The following is a 22,590-nucleotide window of genomic DNA, read 5'->3' as shown; positions in this document are numbered from 1 at the left end:
AAACATTTTTCCTGAAATTTTTCTAAAAAATTCAGCTTGAGACAGACATGTGGTATGGAAATTTCAGCCCAAATGGTTGAAGTATGGCACCGTTATAAGCAACTGAAAACAGAATCTGTGACAGAGTCCTGTGCTAGCAAGTGAGCCAGCCCTGCATCACTTAGGGTATGTCTACAGAGCAACTAGATACCTACGGCTGGCCCGTGCCAGCCGACTTGGCTCATGCAGCTCAGGCTGTTTCATTGCTATGGAAACTTCTGGGCTCGGGCTGGAGCCTGGGATCTAGGACCCTCTCACCGTGCCTGGCAGTCTACACAGCAATGAAACAGCCCCATGGCCCAAGAGCCCCTTGAGCCCAAGTTGGCTGGCACAGGCCAGCTGTGGGTATCTAATTGCTGTGTAGACACACCCTTAGGTAACAGTTCCCCTGGAGAAAGATTATTGGTAAATATGCAGCTAATTAACTGATCAGTCCAGGGGCTGATGAACCAATAAGCCATCAGCTGAGGGCTATAAAAGAAGGCATAGGAAGGAAATGAAGGAGAGGACTGAGTTAGCTGAGCCCAGTATGCTTTGAGATCCTCAGAGAAGGACTCCTCTGTTCCTCTCTGTGGAAAAGGGCAGAAGCCAATGTAAACCCTTGGCTACACAAGACTGTATTGCTGGTGGGAATATAAATAAATAATGTGGAGGTGCCACTCACTGAAGAGCCGGAGGGCATCGCAGGGTGGGGTGGAGCAGAGCATGCCCTATTACACATTCTTATAATGGAAAGTGTTGGACAACCATAGCTATGTGCGCCGCTACCTGTGCTGTCTGTAATAATGTAAAGTTAACCTCACCGGGTGTACATTTTAAAGATGGAAAGATATTCTGTAAAGATATTTGACTATAACAGGGTTCAAAAAAGAACTAGATAAGTTAATGGAGGGTAGGTCCATCATTGGCTGTTAGCCAGGATGGGCAGGGATGGTGTCCCTAATATCTGTTTGCCAGATGCTGGGAATGGGTGGATGAATGGATCACTTGATGATTATCTGTTCTGTTCATTCCCTCTGGGGCACCTGGCATTGGCCACTGTCGGTAGACAGGATACTGGGCTAGATGGACCTTTGGTCTGACCCAATATGGCTGTTCTTATGTTCTAGAATGAACCTGATTGGTATGGTGATAAATGAGTAGCAAACTGGTGCTTCCTCATATCTTGAAAACACAAGGCAACTTTTTGAAGTTCATTTACTCTACTGTTGAATAAATCTAAGGTAGCATAGACCCAAACTATTACCTAAATTACACTTAGGTAAACAGACTATAGTAGAGTCAGTATTTATTCACCACTGCTCTGCTAATAGTCAGGATTCAAAAACTTGATAGAAAAATAATTTCCCAAACTATATCAAGGTCAGTATTAATCCAGAGGGACAATACTTTGTGATATTGACCCAAACCAGAATTCAGTATAGGGAAAATCTAGCCCCAGTTTTTGTGGAGAGGGGTTGGGCTCCCCAGGTAGTATGGTTTCACTGTTCAAAGTGGTGGACCTGAGATATAGGGATGCTGTGCAGTTGGAGGGAGTGGGGCCTGTATAGGCTTGGGCAGGAAAAGAGAAAGTGCAGAAGAATCCACTGCTGTGTGGATCCTCCTTTTCTTCCCACCACTGGCCATTTTGAGAAGAGGATTGTTCTCTCCTATCTCCCATGCCTGATCCAACATCTAGACTAAGGTGCTGGGCTCTGTATTTTGGCCTATATAGAAAGTTCCATATGTTCTATTAGAAAAAATAAGCAACTATGACGTTTCAGGCTGAATTCTGGGGCACTCAAAAGCAATAGTATAGACTGTGCGGTAGAGAACAGAGTAAATTCTGGTCCATTGTAGTGGTTTATTTGCACATGTTATCGGTTGGATAACACTGCTCTACAGCCAAAATGCTTCTGAAATAAATGTAGTGTAACTTTACTAATTCTGGGTCACTGAAAATGAAAATGATGCTTAAAATTGTTGATTGGCTCTAGTTTTCAAGATATCCATGACTGGGTTTGGACAGTACTTTTTTTTTTAAAAAAAAATGAATGATGCAATCTGAAGCTGGTTTTGCGTCATACATGACATGAATTGCATCATGTTATTCCTAGAAGTCATGGATGATGCAATCATAACAAAGCTTACATCACTCTGCTGAACAAATTGCCCTATATCCGCTCTAGAAATCATACAGTGTCGTGCTCTCTTATTTGTGTTGTTTTTTTTTTTGGAAGACACACACATTGTTTATTAGCCAAGAGAGAGAGAGATCACTCATTGTGTGTGTGAACAGTGCAGATTCTGCTATGTTTGTGTGTGAGTGACTTTTTTGCAAAAAAAAAAAGTACTATAATTATTAAGAAAGCACCTTTTTTTTTTTTTTTTTTTTGGAGATCAGGACAAGAGGAGAGGGGCCCACACACACACATGCATGCAACACACAAAAAACAAATCAAAGTGGTTGAGAAAAAAAAAAAAGAAATTTTTTTGCTTTTTGCATTTGGAGAGCCAAGAGATCATAGCAGCAGCAATTGTTACTTCTTGCTCTGCATGGTGTTGGAAAGTGGAAAAAAAGAAAAAAAGAAGAAAAAAAAAAAGAATTATTATCCCCACATTCCATCAGCTATACACCAACGGAGAACTGGAATGATTCTCACTTGATGAAGAATCTTGAGTCAGGAGAAGAGGGAGGAGGAGGAAAGGATGAAAACCACTGTCACAGACCATCATCCACCTCATCCTCCTCCCCCTCTCCCCTCCTACTCTCACCTCACACACACAAGGTGAACTGAATGACCTTGACCTTGATTTGGAACAGGAACTACCCAAGGCAGAGCTGAGCTGCAGGGGACAGACTACAGCAGTGAGATTGGCAGGTGATGTTAGTTAGTCCATTCATGTTCATCCGTGAAAGGATCTTGTCTCTTTCTTCTTCATGGAAGGTGATCTTGGTGATGAAAACAACAATGATTGATGGTGCAGCCCTCCAACATCATCCAGACAGATCCAGATGATTGATTGACTGAGACTGTTCATTGATTCGAGAATTAAAATTTTTTAAGCTGTTTTAGTGCATAATGGCAATGTTTGCCATCAATTCCAGTTAGTCATGCATGAAGAATGAAACAACATGATGACACAACAATTGAACAACATTGCAACATTTATACATCAGTGGCAGCAGCTTGGCTTGTGAAGGTTGTTGCTCTCTTTGCTTGGTCTGGCTGCTGACTGACAGAAGTGCTGTAATTGCTCTTGGAGAATGGGAGTCAAAGAAGAGATTTCCACTACATCAGACATCATTGGCCACTTGTTGGAGCAAGGGAGAGAGAGCCTGGGTGTCAAGCAGCAACCACTTGTTGTTGAATCAAGTTAGAAGGACTATACACATTTACAACAAGCTGGGTCTGATGAAGAGAACACAAAAAGCAAAACAGACAAAGCACAAAGCAACCTTTCAAGTACAGGAAAGAAAATTTCAAGAGGAAGAGATGAAGAAGGAAAAGAGGTTTTTGTGATTGTCTTCTTGAGATGAAAAGATGATGTGATGCACCAAGAAATGCATGCAAAGAAAAGGCAGCAAAAAAAATGAAAAGAAAAACAAGCAACTCAACAACAAATTTTCCAAAAACAACAAGGCAGACAACTACAGGTTGGTGGTGTTCACAAAAAAAAAAACATACAAAGCCCATTATCCTCATTTTTTTTTCACAGATTTTTTTTTTTTCATGTCACTTTTTTTCGCATTTTTGCTTTCTGCGTGCGATTTTCCAGAATCAGGCATTGCATTGAGATGAATGCAAAGGGCAAGATTGCATGATCAATGGAACATGGCAAATGATGCCTCTGGAACAATGAATGACAAGAGACAAATGATGAACATAACAAGAAAGACAGTATGCAAACAATAAAACTTTTAATAATAGTAAACTTTTAATTTTTTAATTTTTTTTTTTTTTTATTTTTTTTTTTTATTTTTTTTTTTAAACTTTTTTTTTTTTATAAAATGTAAAAATAATGAATAAAACAATATAAAAACATGAAATAAAAATATAATAAAAAAGAATTACAATTTATGAACATAAAATAACATACAACACAATAAACTATCACTACATACAATTAAAAAACAAAACTTACAAAAATAAAAACATTAATTATTTATTTTTTTACATATATAAATATTTAATTTAAATAATTAAATACATATAAATATATCAATTTCTCTAAAAACAGCAGACCAAAAAAAAGAGACCAGTGTAATCTATTAATTCAAAAAACAACTGATATCAAAGGTGACTTTGGCATCACATTAAATGGACAGAAGGTCAAGGGACAAATTTAGTTTTTGCGTTTACTGGGATAAATCTGGAGTAACCTCACTGGGCTTTGATTCAACCTTAGTGGATGAAAATTGCTGCCCCCTGGGCAGCTGTGCCTCCTGGGGGATTCCCCCCTATGGAAGGACAGAAATGTTACACTGATGCTCCCTCCTGGGGTTCTAAGTGGAGAAAACAGTTTTAAATTATCATTAGGTAACATCTAAGATCTGTCAGTGAAATCAATGCGTTATCAAGCATCCTGGCCATTTCCTTATATAGCCAGCATCCCCCACATTCAGTGCAGCTCCAGCCCTGCAGTAGAATGGCAATGTGACATCTATGCTGCTGTGGCATCCCTCCTGGTCTGGGTAGGTTTTATGCATTTGGGGGTCCACAGTCTGGAGTCTGCCAGTAGAAATCCAAGAGCGAATCAGTTTCCTTGACCTAAGTGTCAAGGATTTACATCACTGTAAGCTAGAACAGAATTTGGCTCTGGTTCATTATCATGTAGCTTTGAGATGTTTGATGTCAGAGGTGAACAGTGGCTAATGCTAGCTATTGACCTCTGCTCTAAGAACAAAATAAGCAAAATCCAAGTTTGAATATTGAATGTTGCTGATGGCTCTCAGTCACAGTCAATAAAACTGTGATAAATAAAGGGGTGGGGGGGAAGCAACTCTCTTTTATGGACACCCACCCAACCTGTAGCTATAAAATCCCTCTTAGTAACTGTTCCCTAATTGCTCTACCTGTAATGGGTTAAAAAGACTCTCTGCTATGCATAGGTAAAAGGGAGTGAGTGGGCACCTGGCCAAAAGAGCCAGCGGGAAGGTTAGAACTTTTTAAAATTGAAACAAGACTCCCCTTTTGTCTGTCTGAGGTTGTTCTCCCAGAGAGAAGGGACACTGCAGTTATGCTGTGAGAAGCTTGGGCCAGGTATGAAAAAATCATCACTATCATACCTAGAAACTACTCATTTAAAACCCCACATATTTAAGTAGATCAGGAAATGGCTAGGAAGATGCGATTAGGTTTAATTCTTTTATTTCTTTATGGCTTGTGAATTCCTTTGTGCTAACCCCAGGTGCTTTTTGTTTTGCTTGTAACCTTTAAGCTGGACCTCAAGAGAACTATTCTTGATGCTTAATCCTTGTAGTTGTTTTTTTTTAAATCTAGCAAATGCCTAAATTCCCAGATGTATTTTCTCTCTTATTTTATTAATAACATTTACCTTTTTAAAGAACAGAATTGGATTTTTGTGTCTTAAGAGCTTTGTGTACATGCTGGTGGCTAATTTTTCTTTCTCAGCTCTTCCCTGGAGCAGGGTGGTGTGGGGGTGTGAAAGGCTTGAGGGTACCCCACAGGAAGGAATTCCCAAGTGCGCCTTCCTGGGTTCTCAAAGTGTTTTTGCACTTGGGTGGTGGCAGCATCTACCATCCAAGGTCAGAGAGAAGCTGTAACCGTGGGAGTTTAATACATGCCTAGAGTGGCCAGTATTAATTTTTAGAATCCTTGCAGGCCCTCACCTTCTGCACTCAAAGTACCAGAGTGGAGAATCAGCCTTGACAAAAAGTTTTATGTGTATAAGGACTGCAGTGCATTTATGTAGCCTTTCAAAAGTAGAAGCCATTAAGAAGTTTAAAAAAATTCCCCTCAGATTTCAGAAAGAAAAGGAAGATCCCTTGAGCAGAATGGTATTTCTGCATTGAATGTGACAATAATATCCAAGAGAAGTACAGGATCATGAGTGCCTTAATTTGGAATGACATCTGAATTTGAAGAAGAAAAAAAAAAGATGTCTTTATACAGCAGAGATAAGCAATTAATCTCAAATATTTGATCTGCCTCATGGACATTGTCTAGAATACAAAATACTTGCTTTTGTTTCAGCCCATCGACAAATTGTGCTGTCCAGTATAATTAGTTTGAGATAACTCAGGACATGTTATTAAATGATTAGATGACCTTTAATCTAAGTGGGGATTTTAGCACATTTCAGTCATTCAAAACCATCAAGGAAAAAGAGTTATTACATTTCTAGAGGAAAAAAAGGCAAAGTCTACCTTACATAAGGAGGTGTCTGGTAAACTGGACCCAAAAAAATGCAGGTACCAGCATAAGCACTGAGGAAAAGAAAAGATACAAAACACTGAGTTAATAAAAGAAAACAACCAAAGAAAACCTCCAAAAATCTCCACAAAAAGAGCACACCAAAGAGGCAAGGGCAGGACAATCAAATAACTCATCATGCATTTTGGGGCACCTGGTGGCCCTTTTCCCCTAATCCCAAGAAGCTTTCATGAAGGGGAAGGCTGGATCTGCATCTGGATTCCAATACTCCATTTCCAGCCTCACTCATGCCAGGATTTTGGCAGGAGCTGGAAAACATTCTTGTACCCATTACAGTAGCTCTTTGAGTAACCTGTGCAGAAAAAAAAGGCAAGTTTCACCAACAGACAGTTTGCAGGACTAGGTTTATATACGTCAGTAGAGGTTGAATCAGTCAAAGATCCATGTCTATCAAACACAGTCCATTCAACTGCTCCTAATATTAGTTTTCTTTTTATTTTGAACTTCTTCAAGTGTCACAGACTTTGTCAAGGTGCCCCTGCTGGACACTCACCAGGCAGATGTATTTGGGCCTTACATACTGGACCTGTGTGCTTTGCAGCTTTCCTGAGTCTAAGCAGAGTCCATGCATTGCTTCTGGCTGTGGGTTTCTAGGCACTCTCTCAGGATGTAGATTCTTTTTCTGCCTCCCTTTCTGAGAGCTGGGACTCCATGGCCCAGCTGTATAGGGCCTCAAACTAGCACCAGCTCCCCAGACTTCCTAGTTACTTAAGCACACATACCCCAGGCTCCAACCTTGTGGGCACTCCGTTTTATAGTTTACCTCTTCAGGGACACAGGACAGTTGAAACAAAAAGACACAGACTTTGCACAAGGTTTCTAGCCCAATCACCCTTCACTTTAGATAACACAAGAGATAAACACCTGTGTGCTGTCCCCTGCCTTAGTTTTCTCATCACTCTTGAGCATTCTTTGGAATCTAGACAGAATCCTCAATGGTATCCATGCTCATGGAAGCTCATGGCTTTTTCTCCAAAACATGGAGTCTGATCTCACTCCTGCTTCCTTCTGATTCCTTTCTAAAACAGCTGGTAAGAGAACCTTCCTTTTATAACTTCCAGTCCTCTTTGTCAGGTGACCCCTTAAGTCAGGCTCAGTGCCTCCCCACCATCCAGTGATCAGTTGCCTGGTTACCATCCCATCTGCAAGGACTTGTTCTTTTGGATGGTAGCCAAATCATTGACCTAGGGTGCCTCTATTCTAATAAACAATCACCAAGGTTTAACGACCTTCTGTTGTTAGCCCTATGTCAGGGAATTTCAAACCAAGGTGGAGGTAAAAAGACAGCAGAGAAGGCAGAACAGCCTTACAATCAAAATGGAATTTGTAGTTTGATATAGATACATATAGAGAGCTCATAATCTCAAACAGAATTCATAAATTGAACATAGATTCCCCAGATTAGTACACCACGCTATGATCTGGTGTTTGAAATTCTGTATGTTGTTCATGAATCAGTCATCAGCTGGCAAAAATAAATAATAATGAGCTCATTTCACTAACAATGGACTCATAATTATGCAGCTGTTCAGTCTGTAAAGGCTTTTATTTTTCTTCCACAATAGAAAAGGTAAAGCTGTCCTTTTTGTTTGTCTTTTTGATTTCCAGATATTAAAAGAAAACTAAGTGAACTTGATTTGCATTTGCATTTCAGGATGGCAAACCCTCTGCTTGATATCTAGGATCTCTTAGGTACGTGTCTGTATATGGGGGCATGTGTACCGGAGCTTCACTACTGCAGCAGAAACTACACAAAGTATTGGGGTTCACTGGCATGTAAGGGGAGTGGATTTTTAGGAAGGTGGAGCATGTACTCTTACCCTGGTCACCCAGCGATGCTTTTCGGGGGTGAGAAGAGCCATAATCCTGCCTCCTTCCTGTATACACTGGGGTGTCTAGTGCCCCAAGGGGGTACCAGTAGACAGCCTCCCCCTTATAGCTATTATCTCATTATTTCCTTGTTCTCTCCTGTCTGTCTGCCTGCCTAGCTCCATCTGCAGTTTCCTGTTGTTTGCTTAGATGGTAAACTTTTAAGGGAAAAGGTTGTCTTTTGGGTTCTGTGTTTCTACAATGCCTAGCACAATGGAGTCCTGTTCCTTGACTAGTGCTCCTAAGTACTATGGTAATAAAAGCTACAAGAGAAAATGAAAGACTTCCACAGCGCTTTCTGTCTGGGGTTCTAAGAGACTTCCCTGAGTAATGCACTAATTTTGAATTATTTCTGGAGAGCCCTGTACAGGAGTCAAAGAGGACTAAATTGTTCCTCTAAGGCAGAGCCCTGCAACAGGTAGTGTAAAAATAGGCACATTGTGGTGGGACTGCCAGGAGAAATTCTGGCTGATTCAGCATCTATTCCTTCTCTTGGTGTCTAAGGAGTGCATGCTGGAGTGGCAGCTCACCTTAAATGGGTGCAATGTCTGTTCCTCTCCATTCTCAGCCACCTCTTTTGGCCAGTGCAGAGAACGGGGGGACAGATAGCTCAGTGGTTTGAGCATTGGCCTGCTAAACCCAAGGTTATGAGTTCAATCGTTGAGGGGGCCATTTAGGGATCTGGGGAAAAATCTGTTTGGGGATTAGTCCTGCTTTGAGCAGGAGGTTGGACTACATACCACTTGAGGTCCTTTCTAACTGTGATGTTCTATGATGATCTGTGCTCCCTAGGGATAGTGCAGTGGGCTCGTGTGCAAGGACATAGTAGGGGAGGCTCCTTGAGCTCTCTCTCTTCCCCTGTGCTCCCTCTTAGAGACAAAAATACAATCTAGACCATGGCATTGACTTGACATTTTCCTCATAATTCTGGAGTCTCCACCATAAAGCCTTTCCATGCAAGTTCAATAGCTTAATCTGCAATTTAAAGTATATCCAGATTGCTGTTCCAGCTACATCAGTCCGTGTACCCATTTCCTTGTCATTTGGACATTTTGCTGATTATCTCAGAAGCTTTAAATGGATGTATTTGCCTTCTGCACTACAAAGAGTGGAAACTTCTGACAGTGGAAACCATGGGGACAGCTTCTCAGCAAAATTAGCCCTGTTTTGTTGTGTGAAACATCAAAGGTGGCAAAGAGAAGCAATGCAATGTCTTTCTTGGAATAGAGAAATAAAATCATATTAATGGCTAAAATCTCTTGGGCATAAAATAAATACCATACATTAGATATTGCTCTTTGACTGCTTCTGCTGATAAAGGCAAACCCAATAGACAGTGTTTAGGGGCTGTTTAGTGAGCAGGCCCATTGGTGTCAGTGGTGATTCACTAGAGTATGGTCTGAGGAATTTGGACAAAAAGGTTCAAAACACTTGGCTAATTAATCATAACCCTAGTCTCCAGTGTTATCCCTCTTTTATAGACAGGGAAACTAAGTAAAAGAGTTTGCACGACTTGCGCAGGACTACACAGAGTTCTGATGTTCTCATTTCACAGTCTGCTGCTCAGAATTACTTGTCTATCAACTTTCCTAAAAGATTGGTATTAGAAATACTGGAATATAATTTTCTATTGGACCCAAAATAAACCAGCAAAAAAGGACAAACCATATAAATTACTAACCAATTTAGTTAAAAATCACACCAAACTTCTGTGAGAAGTTTTACACAGTGTAAATACTCAGGTATTACAAAATATGTTTTCAATCCATGTTAGTTCTGTTTTCTCAAAATCATAGCATCTCCTGGCTCTCAGGAGCAGAGATGCCAATGGTATCGTATGCTCACCAAGTTTTATTTTCCTTCCATATGATCCCTATTTCTTTTAAGAAGTTTTCATCTCAGAGAAGGTGTAGGAGGACAGGGAACCACGGAAGATTTTGTTACGGCCTAGCTTAGGCAGTTCCGCTTTCTCAGCGCCCGGTTATTGTAGGGCACGGCATGCTAGTTCCAACCTGCCATAACTGGTTGGAACCGCTGCGTGGAAAGCCCCTAGGCTGTTGGCCAAGGGGGCGGCCCCGGAGGGTGGAAAGTCCCTATTGCATTATGCATGAGCTGCTTTGCTGCTGTTTATATAAATATGAGCATGATTTGTGCTGGTTTTTGGACTCCGTACCAGGCCGAGCTCCAGGGCGCTGGGTTCCCCGTCTCTGTGACAGCAACGCTTGGAGTCCCCGTTGCGGGTGTGTCACTTTATCTTCATTAAAGCCAATAACTCACAGTGTGTGTGGGCCTCGTTCTTGCAGAGCAGCTTGGGAGGGCCTACGGCCTCCATAGAACCTAACAGAAGGGAATTTGCAAGTCAGTATTTTAAATTTAGTATTTAAGAGCTACATGGCAAATGATTACTGCATTCTAGTCCTACTATGGTAGGATGCATAAAGGACTCTGGAAACATTTTGACAAACTTTAGTAGCAGCTGTTTAAAGAAACAATTACATTTCTTTGTGGCTCTACCAAGTGTTGTTTGTCTTTTCATTCAGAAGGCAGAGGTGAGTTTCATGACTTTAGAACTACTATCCACAAGTTTAGGTTTCCATGTATTCTGACCCATTCACATTTTAAAAGTAACTTGCCTGAAGAAATAGAATCATTTGCAAAAAGAAGTCAACCCACTTTTTAAAACACTACATGGCTCACTGATCCCTGTTTCTTCCCATATATCAGTAAACTTAAATATGTTTTGGAATAGAGATCTATGCTGCTCCAGGTTCAGCTGAAAATGGAGTGTCAGCTGTGGATGGGAATACAAGACATTGTCCAGGGTTTCAGAGTGAGAGATTTGGAAGATATGAATTCATATATTCTTTCCTAAATAGTAAATGTAATTTCATTTCTAAACCCTTTATGCTTTTAATGCAATAAAAGTGAAGGCAGCTGTATACAAACCATTTGGCAGCAGCTGAATGTTCGGGTTATTTGGGACTCTATTAAATCTTTTATATGAAATGTCTTGAGCAAACTATTACCAGCTGATCCCTGTCTTCTGCATCCCAAACCTGGCAGAACTGAATACAGTTTTTCTAATGACCATATTTAACTGCTGAAAATTTTCTTCTATGCAATAAGGGACTACATTTTGGAGAAATTAGGACAATACCCCCCTTCTTTCTGCTGTCTTCCATGCTATGCAGTATAATAGAACCAAGATAGTCTTGAATAATAGATCTCAGATTAATTTAAAGATAAGTTACTTTTATACTTTAACTTTTTACCAAGTAAATACTGTGCATTCTGGTACTATACACAGGACTCTGGCAAGCAGAGAAATAGAAAAAAAAAAGATAAAGGTGTGTATATGGTGTATATATTTATGTATATGCTACATGTCTGTGTGGCCAGAGAAATCTTGCAACAGATTCATTTGGGGGCCATAGATGGCAATCCTAGGAGCTTCCAGTGACTGAATTAGTTGTTGGCATAAATTAGAGCAGCGTCAAGGTCTCCCTATTAGCCACAAAGCAATTATAATAATAAAAACAGAACATACAGTGCTGGAGAAAACTTTGTCCTCTTGCTTCTTAGGGCCCAATCCAACCCCCACCCCCTAAAAGTCAACGGAAAGACTCCTATTGACTTTAATGCCAGTTGGATTAGGTCCCACAAGATCAGACCCCAAAGTAATAGCCATACTCCAGGCAAAGCATGAAACAAGGACTATATCAACACTTCTGGGTGTCAGAATTCAAGTGTCCCCTTCTCTTTGCACACACATCCCCCAACCACATGCTGAAATTCTTGGCTAACAGAAGATAATTCCCATGTACTCCCATTAACAATTTCAAGAAGCCTGAGAACAAAGATTTCTAGAGAGCTTGAATAAATTGGGATGATTTTGTATTTTCTTGGTGCAATTACATTTCATAAAACTTATTTATTATGATTACAGGGTACAAGTAGCTTTCATCCTTTTCTCATTCATTACACTGTTTCTGGTTTCCCGCATGTAAACAAGAAGCAAAGGAAATTAATATACTACAAAGTATATGGTATGCTATTACAAATCAAAACCATTAATGTAAAGCTGTCCATGACACTTGGAATATATTTCCTGCTCCTTAAAAATGCACACTGAGAAATCCAGGGTTTTCAAACCTTAATATGAGATGAACTGAAATCAAAGAGTTTTTTGGGTTTATGGGTGGGTGTTCAATTGTCATCGCTAGCCCCCAGCTGAACTGCATAATATAACACAACATTGCCATTTTTAGGGATGCTTTAGAGCAGCTGCTCTTAACTTGGGGTGCATGCACCCCCTGGGGGTGTGAGATACCCTTTCTGGGGGTGTGAGACATGCCAGATTTTTTAGAAGGTAAATCTCAAAAACACAAATTAAGCACAGGCACATAAGTACAACTACTTTGTTTAATCAAACGTATGTATTTATTAACAGTATACTTTTTTTTAACAATTGCTGTAATATACAAACAAAAAAATTATCTAGGTTTAAAGAACACCTACTTCAATTATTTTTTTATAAGGGGTGTGAGAACATATTTTGAGAAACAAAGGGGTGCAGGCTACAATAAAGGTTAAGAACCACAGCTTTAGCACAATGACCATTGCTGGTTAAAGTGGTATAGGCAGCAAGGAAATGGTAAGAGTAGAGTTGTTTTCTTATAGTCTGTAAAATGTATTTCTGCAAGATTTGTGTATTAGGTTGTTTTAGACAGAATCAAATGTTACTTGTGCCTACAAATTTGTAATTATTTTTTATCCACTAAGTATTATCTTTAAAATATTCTATGGTAGTTATGAGCTGTCTGTTTTCCATTCTAGAAGATATTATGGGTGATGGTACAGTTCACCAGGCCCTGTAGCCTAGAAATCACAGGTGGCTTTAACAGGGGTTTACAGGTTCAATTGCACACACAGAAATCATGAAACCATGGGTGTAAAAGCAGGCAAACATACATGTCTCCTGGCCAGGTGCAGATGGAAGGCCCCTGGGGTAGGTGATGGAAAGTGAGTTTGCCCGGCCCTCATCCAGCAGTGGCAGCTCCTGTCCCACAGTACTGGGCCTGGCTCCCCATTGCAAGCATTGAGACCTGATTCATGGAGTTGTAGCCCCACTCAGGTTTGGCCAAGCTGCCTCTCTGTCGGTGCCCCCTTCTGCAATTTAGTACAGTGCATCCATTGAATCAGGAGGCTACATCTGCCTCTGCTAGAAACCCATTTTTATAGGATTAATTCAAATTGGAAATAATGCAAATAATCAATCACTGGAATAGATTACAAAGGCTTGTGGTAAATTCTCCATTGGAGTCTTTCAATCAACATTGTGTATCTTTCTAAAATATATGCTCTAATTCAACTGCAAGTTATTAGGCTACCTGAAAGAATCATTGGGTAAAATTCTATGTTGTGTGTTACATAGTAGGGTCAGATTAGATTATCATAATGGCCCCTTCTGGATTTAGTCTGAAATTAGAGGGGCTGCTTGAAAAGTCATGAGTTTGGATAGGCCGGAGAGAGGTTTGTGATAACCACTTACAAAGAATTTCACAAAAGAGTTTATTTTCTCTCCCCAAAAGGGTATATAATCAATAAAGATCAAGGCACTCCAGTTCATGATTTTCATGGATAGGATATCAAGGCACAGCCAATCTGCGGAGTGCATCCAATATAGAGACTCAGAGCTGGCATCTCTGCTGTTTGCAGATGATATAGTCCTTCTTGCTTCTTCAGATTGTGATCTCCAATGAGCACTCAAATGTTTCGCTGCTGGCTGGGATGAGAATCAGCACCTCCAATCAGAGGTCATGGTCCTCTCCTGGAAGAAAGTGGACTGCTTTCTCCAGGTGAGGGGGGAGCAGCTGCCTTTAGTGGAAGAGTTCAAGTATCTAGGGGTCTTGTTCACAAGTGATGGTAAGCAGGAGCGTGAGATTGACTGTTGGATTGGTGCGGCAGCGGCAGGCATGTGGCGATGTACCAATCCATGGTGGTGAAGCGGAAGCTGAGTTCTCAGACAAAGCTCTCGGTTTACAGGTCGATCTACGTCCCCATCCTCACCTATGGTCATGAACTTTGGATAATGACCGAAAGGACGAGATCACAGGTACAAGCGGCAGAAATGAGGTTTCTCTGCAAGGTGGCTGGGCTTACTCTCTGAGATAGGGTGAGGGGCTTGGCTATTTGGAAGAGCCTCAGCATACAGCTGCTACTCCTGCAGATCGAGAGGAGCCATCTGAGGTTGTTCGAGCATCTGATAAGGATGCCTCCTGGGAGGCTTCCTTTGGAACTCTACCAGGCACACTGGGAGGAGGCCCCAAGGCTGACCCAGAACATGCTGGAGGGATTATATCTCCTGTCTGGCCTGGGAATGCTGGGGAATCCCCCAGGAGGAGCTGAAACTTGTTAAGGAGATCTTGTCCTCCCTACTCTCCATGCTATTACCATGACCCTCATCGGGAAAAGCAGCATAAATGAAAAATAATAGGTTTATTTTCTCCCCCAAAAGGGTATATAATCAGTAAGGACTGGATTCTCTATTGAGATCTATCCCTTTTGTATCACTCAGGCAGCACAAAGGTGTCAGCAACTGGCTACAAATGGGCAGCAGAAAATTCCCCCTGCATAGAAAAATTCCCTGTCTAGGTCTCTGCCCTTCTGCTCATCGGCTGCAGCTTAGGGGATGTACCAGGAAAGAGAGTGGCATACCAGGCAAGGAAGGGGACATGTCAGAGGGGCTCTGCAGTACCAACTCTTCACGGACACGGGATCCATTAAGGATCTCATATTAATGGCATATGTTAGAATAGCCCAGCAGCTCCTCTAAGCATCACTGAGACTGACCAGGGTTGGCATATACCAGCCACCAGGAACAGAGAGCCATGACTAGCTGCCTCAGTATCCCCCTCTTCTGTGCTGAGTGGCGCTCAGGCACGGGATAGAACCTGGCGTGATGTGTATGTCAGCTACAATGTAGTTAATGTGAATAGCGGAGAGGAGGGTTTATTGGGCAAGTAGAGTGCGTTTTATATTCTCAGCATTTTTGTTTTCAAGATGAATTATTGGTTTTGCATCACACACTCAAACAGCATGCACAAAACTGTTTTTTTATCAGAATCACAAGAGTAGCAAGCATTTGGCTCCATGAGGCCAACCCTATTCATTTCCACTAGAGCAGGGGTTCTCAACAATTTTCTTTCTGAGGCCCTCCCCCCGGCCCACCTGTGTCACAACATCTGGTCTTCTGCATATAAAAGCCAGGGCCTGCGTTAAGGGATAGCAGCAGAACAATTGCCGAGGGCCCAAAACCACAGGGGGCACCAAGAAGCTAAGTTTTGCAGGCTTCTGCTTCAGCCCCAGATGGCAGGGCTCAGGGCTCTGGGCTTCAGCCTCATGCTATGGGGCTTCGGCTTTCTGCCCTGGGTCCCCAGTGAGTCTAATTCTGGTCCTGTTTGGCGGTCCCCCTGAAAACTGCTTGCAGCCCTGGAGCCTTGGTTGAGTTCATAATACCCTAATGCAGTATGAAACACAAGGTTTGTGTTGTTGCAGACATCTGAAAACCCTTACAAGATTCCTTCCTATTTTTCTCCCCATCCACCACCTTTATACTAATAAACAAGTCATTTGCCCATCATTTTTCAAAGGCTGAAATCTTGATGCATGAGTTCTAACTCCCACTCTTAGTTAGCTGCCTGCTGGCAGGTGTTCTGATTCTGTTTCAAGGAATTGTGATTTCCAGGAGCAACAATAAGCTATTAGTGTGTTCTCGCTTGTTTATAATTGTTTTTTTTAATCCTCAATCTTTTATTGACAAGTATATTTCAGTTTAAAAAGTGCTATATGGAGATGTAAGATAGAAGGGAGTTCCAGAAGTAGCATAAAATGAGCCATGTTAGAGGATAACATTTCAAAATGCGCTCCCCCCCCCAAGTTTTAATACCAACATCTTCTGAAAACAGAGAAGGAAAAAGAATAGCACCAAAGACAATACGATGATTAAAGAAAAGAAAGATGGATGATAAAGCAGACAAAGAAGAAGCCAACAAAACATTGTCAGAATTTACCAGCCTGAATCAATAATCATTATGATATTGAGTGAATCAGTGCTGTGGTACAATTATTAAACTCTATAACTATTCTATGATACATGTAATATAGAATAAATGTTGACATTATCTAAAATATAGTGCCTGATTCTCTGTTGTGTTATTCCAGATTAACATCAGAGTTGCTATAATTTAATCAGTATTCATTCTCAATAATGGACATGATGCCAACAAGTGCTGGCACCAAGAGGTTAATGTGTCACCATTTTCCTCTCTTCAGTTCTGATCTTAATGGCCTTACTGCAGTGCAAAGATGGAATAACACAGCGGTGAGTGAGGCCTATAATCTCTTTCATATCTTTTGCCAACATGACCTCTATTTCTAAAGAAATGGAAAAGAGGAACAGCTATCAGTAACTGAGTGTCAGTTGCAGCTGTTAGCTACTAGCTTTTCGACTTCAGTTTCCTTTAATAACAGCAGATATCATATTGCGGAAAATAAGATTAGCGTTAATAGAGAGATTTCATCATGCATCATATGTGTCCAGGTTTAGGAAATATTTATTACCATTATGCATATAACCAGTAACTGTGGTGGTAGCAAGTGAAAGAAATAATCATCAGAGAAAATAATGTGATGATAACCTTGAACATCTACCAGCTGCTACAGGAAGCAAATAGATGGGATCTTGGTTTAACATCTCTTTTCACAGTAAACCTTTCAACAGCTAGGTATGTGTATAAATATTTAAATCCATAACATTCTTGTTCAATAAGAATCATATTGGTAACTGCAAGATAATACCCACAATTTCAATTTGTATCTTTAAATCGGATGTTTTTACCAAGCTAATAGTAACTACCCACTATGCTGTCTCTTTCAAGCTGTAATATATCCATGATAATTTTATATTATCTGCCATTAGTACTTGCAAATTGTTATTAATGGAAGTATTCTGGAAGTTTGGAATAGTTTAATGGGTTAGTTTGTTTTTTTCCCCATCATGTATAAAACTCATCTTGTTTGATTTTGACATCATATAAATATTCTCTTTCTAACAATATTACTTCACCCACGTTGTGTCTCCAATATCCTGGGACCAACATGGCTACAACAACACTGCATACAACAATGGAAGATATTGATTCTTTTTAATGAGTCATGAGAAGTCACTTTGAGGTGACTTCTCATGACTCATTAGAAAGAATCAATATCTTCCATTGTTGTATGCAGTGTTGTTGTAGCCATGTTGGTCAATATTTGAGGTCAGTCTTAGTCTGCTGTTCCAGATGAGGAGCTATATGAATGATTTTTTTTTTAGAAAATGTGTGCATTGCATTGTAATCATAAGTTTGATAATTAAAAGAAAACAGACATAACTATACCATGTGTAGAATTTTCATTAGCTTATTTAAAAATAGTTACCTTGATCATTAGAGTTTCATTAGTACACAGAAGAATCACAGAAAGACATTCCAAAGGAAATATTAGCCAGAATCCACAATCAAGCTGACTGATTTTGCAGTATTTCATAGTGCTTGAGGGTGGTGGTGGGGGAAATAACAAATTAACTTTTTGATACCAACAATTGCTGCCATCATGTCTGCTGCTGAATAAACATATCAAGGACAAGCCATTGTGACTCTTGATGTCCAAGGCAGTGATGGATTTAATTTGTTAATTGGAAACTGACATTTTTACTGATGGAATCCAGAGGTTATGCACTATTGTAGTCTGATGTGTGAAAGGTGATATATGTGTGAAGCTTTCTGAGGTGAAATCACTCCCAAATTCTGGTTCAGAAATACTCTGATCCTAGTGCTTTCAAGTCAGTGAGGATACTCTATGTAGAGTGCTGAAAAATAAGGCTGTTTGCAGCTTACATACCTATTATGGGTCTCATTTAACTTGATATTTCTGTTTGTGTATCTTCGGGTATGTCTACACTGCAAAGTTGTTGACAAAACTTTTGTCTTTCACGGGTACTTAAAAAAGCCGCCCCCCCGCGAAAGACAAAAGTTTTGCCGAAGCAAGTGGCAGTCTGAACGCAGCTTTGTCAGCAGGAGCGCTCTCCTGCCGAGAAGAGAAAGTTAATGCCACTCGCGGGGCTGGAAGTATTTTGTCGGCAAACGTGCTGACAAAGTACTGACAAAGTGTTTACACATGCTGACTTTCAGCGACAAGCCTGTGTCGATACAGTCTTGTCGCTAAAAGCTGTGTGGTGTAGACAAGCCCTTATCAGTGTTTTTCTGTACTTTCCTTTGAGATCAGTGTTTTAAACTAAAAAAAAATCGACTTCTTTTGTAACTTTTGTTATATTTGTAAGAGGTGTTTTGTTTTTAAAAAAATTTCAACTAAATCCAACACCTTAGAAGGCTAAAGATAGATACTATTGCAGCTAATTGCTATTATACATCATTTACTGTTTATTCACATCCAGTCTGATGCAAGGCCTAATAAAGTCAATTGAAAGACTCCCATTGATTTCAATGGGCTCCGGGGATCAGACACTATTCCTTGTGATATTTAATACTTGAATGCATTAGCACACATTGTAAATTATCAGTGGTAGACAGGGAAAACACAAAAAACTACCCTGAACCATAAGAATGTTTGACAACAAAAATGTAGTTCCATTCTGAAAGTAGCCTGAGAAAGACAACTATGATCCAAGTAAGTTAAAAATTATACCTGGAACTTATTTTATATCTTTAAAATGTGGTAGTATGATTTGAGTGTATGAAATATTTAGTCAAATAAGAGTGGCAAACAACTCATTTAGACTTAATTTCTGTCTAGTGGAGGAACTCACTTCTGAAGGGAGGGATTGATATAAATAATATGGGGTTTCGGTGTATATATATAGTATTTTAACAGTTAAGACTTTGTTTTTCATTACATCATAAATATAGTGCAAATAAATTGTTTAATCACTTTCTCTGATATGAACTAAATGATTATGTCTTTTCAGAATATAAGGAACAGAATACTTGTAATAAACTATGTGACAGATTGGTTTCAGTCTGTCAACAATTCACATTTGATACAGAGTAGAGTTAATGTCAAGAGGAAAATTTAAGAATTCTATAAGCCACGTCTATTTAAAGTCAAAGACAGTGCAGACAATGAGCTGTCTATAAATTGACATCTTCAGACAAGGAGGTTAATCATACTCAAAAAAGATCTTCTAAAAACAGACAGTCAGCCAAAGAGTGGGGTGAGGGAGTTGCAAATGTGGCCAGAAAGTCCATAGTTGTGTGGCTCTGCCTTCAAAAGCATATTTAAGGTAAAAAGAGACACAGGAAAACTGATCCTGAAACTGTTTAGCCACAAAACTGAATACAACCCTCTGTGAATTTGGGTCTATGTCTACACTACAAAGTTTGGTCAATATATGTTATGTTGGCTTACAGCTGCCAGATTCTGTATGTCATTCAGGTATGTGCACAGTTGGTTGCTTGCATTGGTGCTGCATATCCTCATCACAAGTAGTTGCATCAATAGAAAATGTAATACACCATGGGTAGATATTCCCTCTGGTACAAAGCCTTGTGGGGTGTTTTAGCAGTGCTTTGTGGGATACCAGCAATTCCCTCAGGGATTTTTGGGGAATTAGGGGTCAAGTTCCCACAATCCCACATTCTCCATCCCATAATGCTTATTCCATGCTATAATTTCATGCCATTTTAAACATTTCCACCGCTTTTCAGTCTCTGGCATCTCTCTGGCTGCACAGCTCAGCTCAATTCTTATGACTATTGCTAATACACAACACACAATTCTCCTATATCTGTGAAACTTCAGTGACTACTACAACCAGCAGTGCAATGAGGATGATGAATGGATAAAAGAATTAAAATGCCAGGTTGCTGCTGGCATTCATAGAGCCATTCCACTTGTTAAATTAGCATTTCAGGGCCCAAGAAATGAGCACTGAGTAGTGGGATCGCATTGTAATGCAGGTTGAAGATGATGAGCAGTTGCTGTAGAACTTTTGGATGCGAAAGGCCACATTCCTGGATGTGTGTGCTGAGCCCTCTGGCACAAAGATACCAGAGGAAGGGCAGCACTGACACTGCTAAAGGGAGTGGCCATCATGCTCTGGTCAGTTGGGAATCAGTTCAGAGTTGGAAAATCCTCAGTGGGGGCCATTGTCGTCTAAGCGTGCAAAGTCATTAAGCATATCCTTCTGCATGGGACTGTGAGTTATGCAATGGGGTTCCTGAACTGTGGTAGGGCAATAGATGGGATGCATATCCCTATTCTGGCACCTATTCCATCTTGTGAGTACATAAACTGAAAGGGGAACTTTTCCAGGGTTCTGCAACCACTAGTGGATCACTGGGGATGCTTCACTGATCATAACAGTGTGGGCTGGGCAGGGAAGGTATCTGATGCTTGCATCTTTAAGAACACAGGACTTTTCCAAAAGCTGCAAGCAGGGATATTCTTCCTTGACTGGCACATTCACTTTGGCAATGTTGACATGCCAGTAGGAAATCTGGAGGACCCAGCCGATCTCTTGCTCCTGTGGCTCAAGAAGATGTACGCTGGCTACCTTGACAGAACCAAGAAAAGATTCAACTACTGGCTGAGCAGGTTCAGGGTGCCTGCTGAATGTGCAGTTGGTAGACTCAAAGCACGATGGGGATATTTAATAACTACACTGGATCTCAGGAAGCCACCCATTCCTGTCGTTATTGCTACGTGTTGTCTATTAGATAATATTTGTGAAAGAAAATGGAAAAGGCTACTGGATGAGTGGAGGGCTGAGGTGGACTTGCTGTTTGCTGAATTTTAACAGCCAGACACAAAGGCTATTAGAAGAGCCAGCTGTGGAGCTATACAGTTGATGGAATCCTTAAAACAATCATTTGAACAGTCAGCTATAGTCGTGTTATACAATGCTTTTGGGAACTTGTGTGCCTGTTATGGATTTGTAATGTGGCAAATCTGCTTGCTGCAAACTAGTAAATATACTCTGCATTTCAAAAAAATAAAACTTTATTGTGTGCAAATAATGGGAAACAAAGTTAAAGTGCAAATAAACAAGTTAAAAACATTTTAGCAGCACTGTAAGAGTGCGACACTTCCTTATAAAAACTGAGTAAAACATGCATGTTTACATATTCAGAAACGTATTACAGTGTTTCATTCATGGTAAAAACAAGTAGGGGACTGTGCTTTGTGGCTTATCTTGTAGTTATCACAGATCAGAATAAGTGTAGTCATGGTTCTGTTTGTTTACCCCTGCCCTGGAGTGGTAGGGGTAAGGCTTCATCTTCTGCTGCCACTTGGTATGCTGTGGGGTATAGGGATCAGTGATCATAGAGTTTTCCATGGAATGGCAAGGCAGCTGTGTATTCAGTCTTTGGGCATTTAGCTCAATAATATTCTGCAACATCTGCGTTTGTTGCCTGAGCAAACCCATAACGTGCTGGTGCACTTCCTGCCTTACGTCCCAGTCCTTTGCCTCTCCTCCAACAACCAGCCTTTCCATTTCTGATTTTAGCCATTTGGCCCCTCCAATCTCCATGTTCACAGTCAGCAGCTGTGGAGCACTGGAGGATAGCACAAAACATGTCCTCCCTGGTCTGCTTCCTTCTTCCCCGATCTGGGTCAGGCATTCAGTGGACACGGAGGGGGCATCTCTGAAGGCCCCCATGCTAGAGGCTGCTGATTAAAACATACAGATACAGCATTATATTTACAGTCAAAAGGGAAAGGGAGGTCTCACAACTCCCTTACATTATTCCCATAAAAACCTTTAATAAAAAATGCTATTGTCACTGTAGCTTTGAACCACCTTGTTACAGCATCACTCTTCAGCTTAAGTCATGGTTAGTACAGAGTATATGGGGGTGTGGAAACTGTTGCATGGGAGGTTTAGATGCTGGCTGCTCCTTGGTATGAGTAACGGGAAAGTGGAGTAAATATTAGCAATATTTTCACATGCAGTGGTGATTTTGTCATCCTCAGGAGTGAGATGTTAGTCAAAGGTCCAGAGAACACTGCTGCTACTGGCATCCCGAAGCCCCTTGGTCCATATGTTGCTAGCCTGCTTATTGTAATGGTGCCAGCAGAACTCATCACAGAGTGGCATGGGGCTGTCTCCTATCACCTGGGAAAACACAAGGTTGCCATCTCTAGAAATGTTCTGGAGAGGGTTGCAGAGCATTTTCCATGAAAG

At 40.7% G+C, this 22,590-nt stretch overlaps 1 protein-coding gene and 1 long non-coding RNA gene across 2 annotated transcripts in view; one reads left to right on the top strand and one right to left on the bottom strand.

The window, feature by feature from the left end:
- Window positions 1–22,590, top strand: part of STK32C (serine/threonine kinase 32C) — a 231,397-nt gene that overhangs the window by 185,702 nt on the left and 23,105 nt on the right. The window lies entirely within an intron of this gene.
- Window positions 4,687–7,481, bottom strand: LOC120369332. The gene is made up of 3 exons (XR_005583083.1): window positions 7,341–7,481; window positions 6,410–6,469; window positions 4,687–4,751 (listed from the first exon to the last, which is right to left on the bottom strand). It is a non-coding gene; the product is annotated as an uncharacterized LOC120369332 (long non-coding RNA).

Source organism: Mauremys reevesii, linkage group 7 (assembly GCF_016161935.1).
Source record: "Mauremys reevesii isolate NIE-2019 linkage group 7, ASM1616193v1, whole genome shotgun sequence".
Classification (NCBI taxonomy): domain Eukaryota; kingdom Metazoa; phylum Chordata; order Testudines; family Geoemydidae; genus Mauremys; species Mauremys reevesii.
The sequence above is the reverse complement of the archived record's forward strand: the minus strand, read 5'-3'. Positions and strand labels throughout refer to the sequence as shown.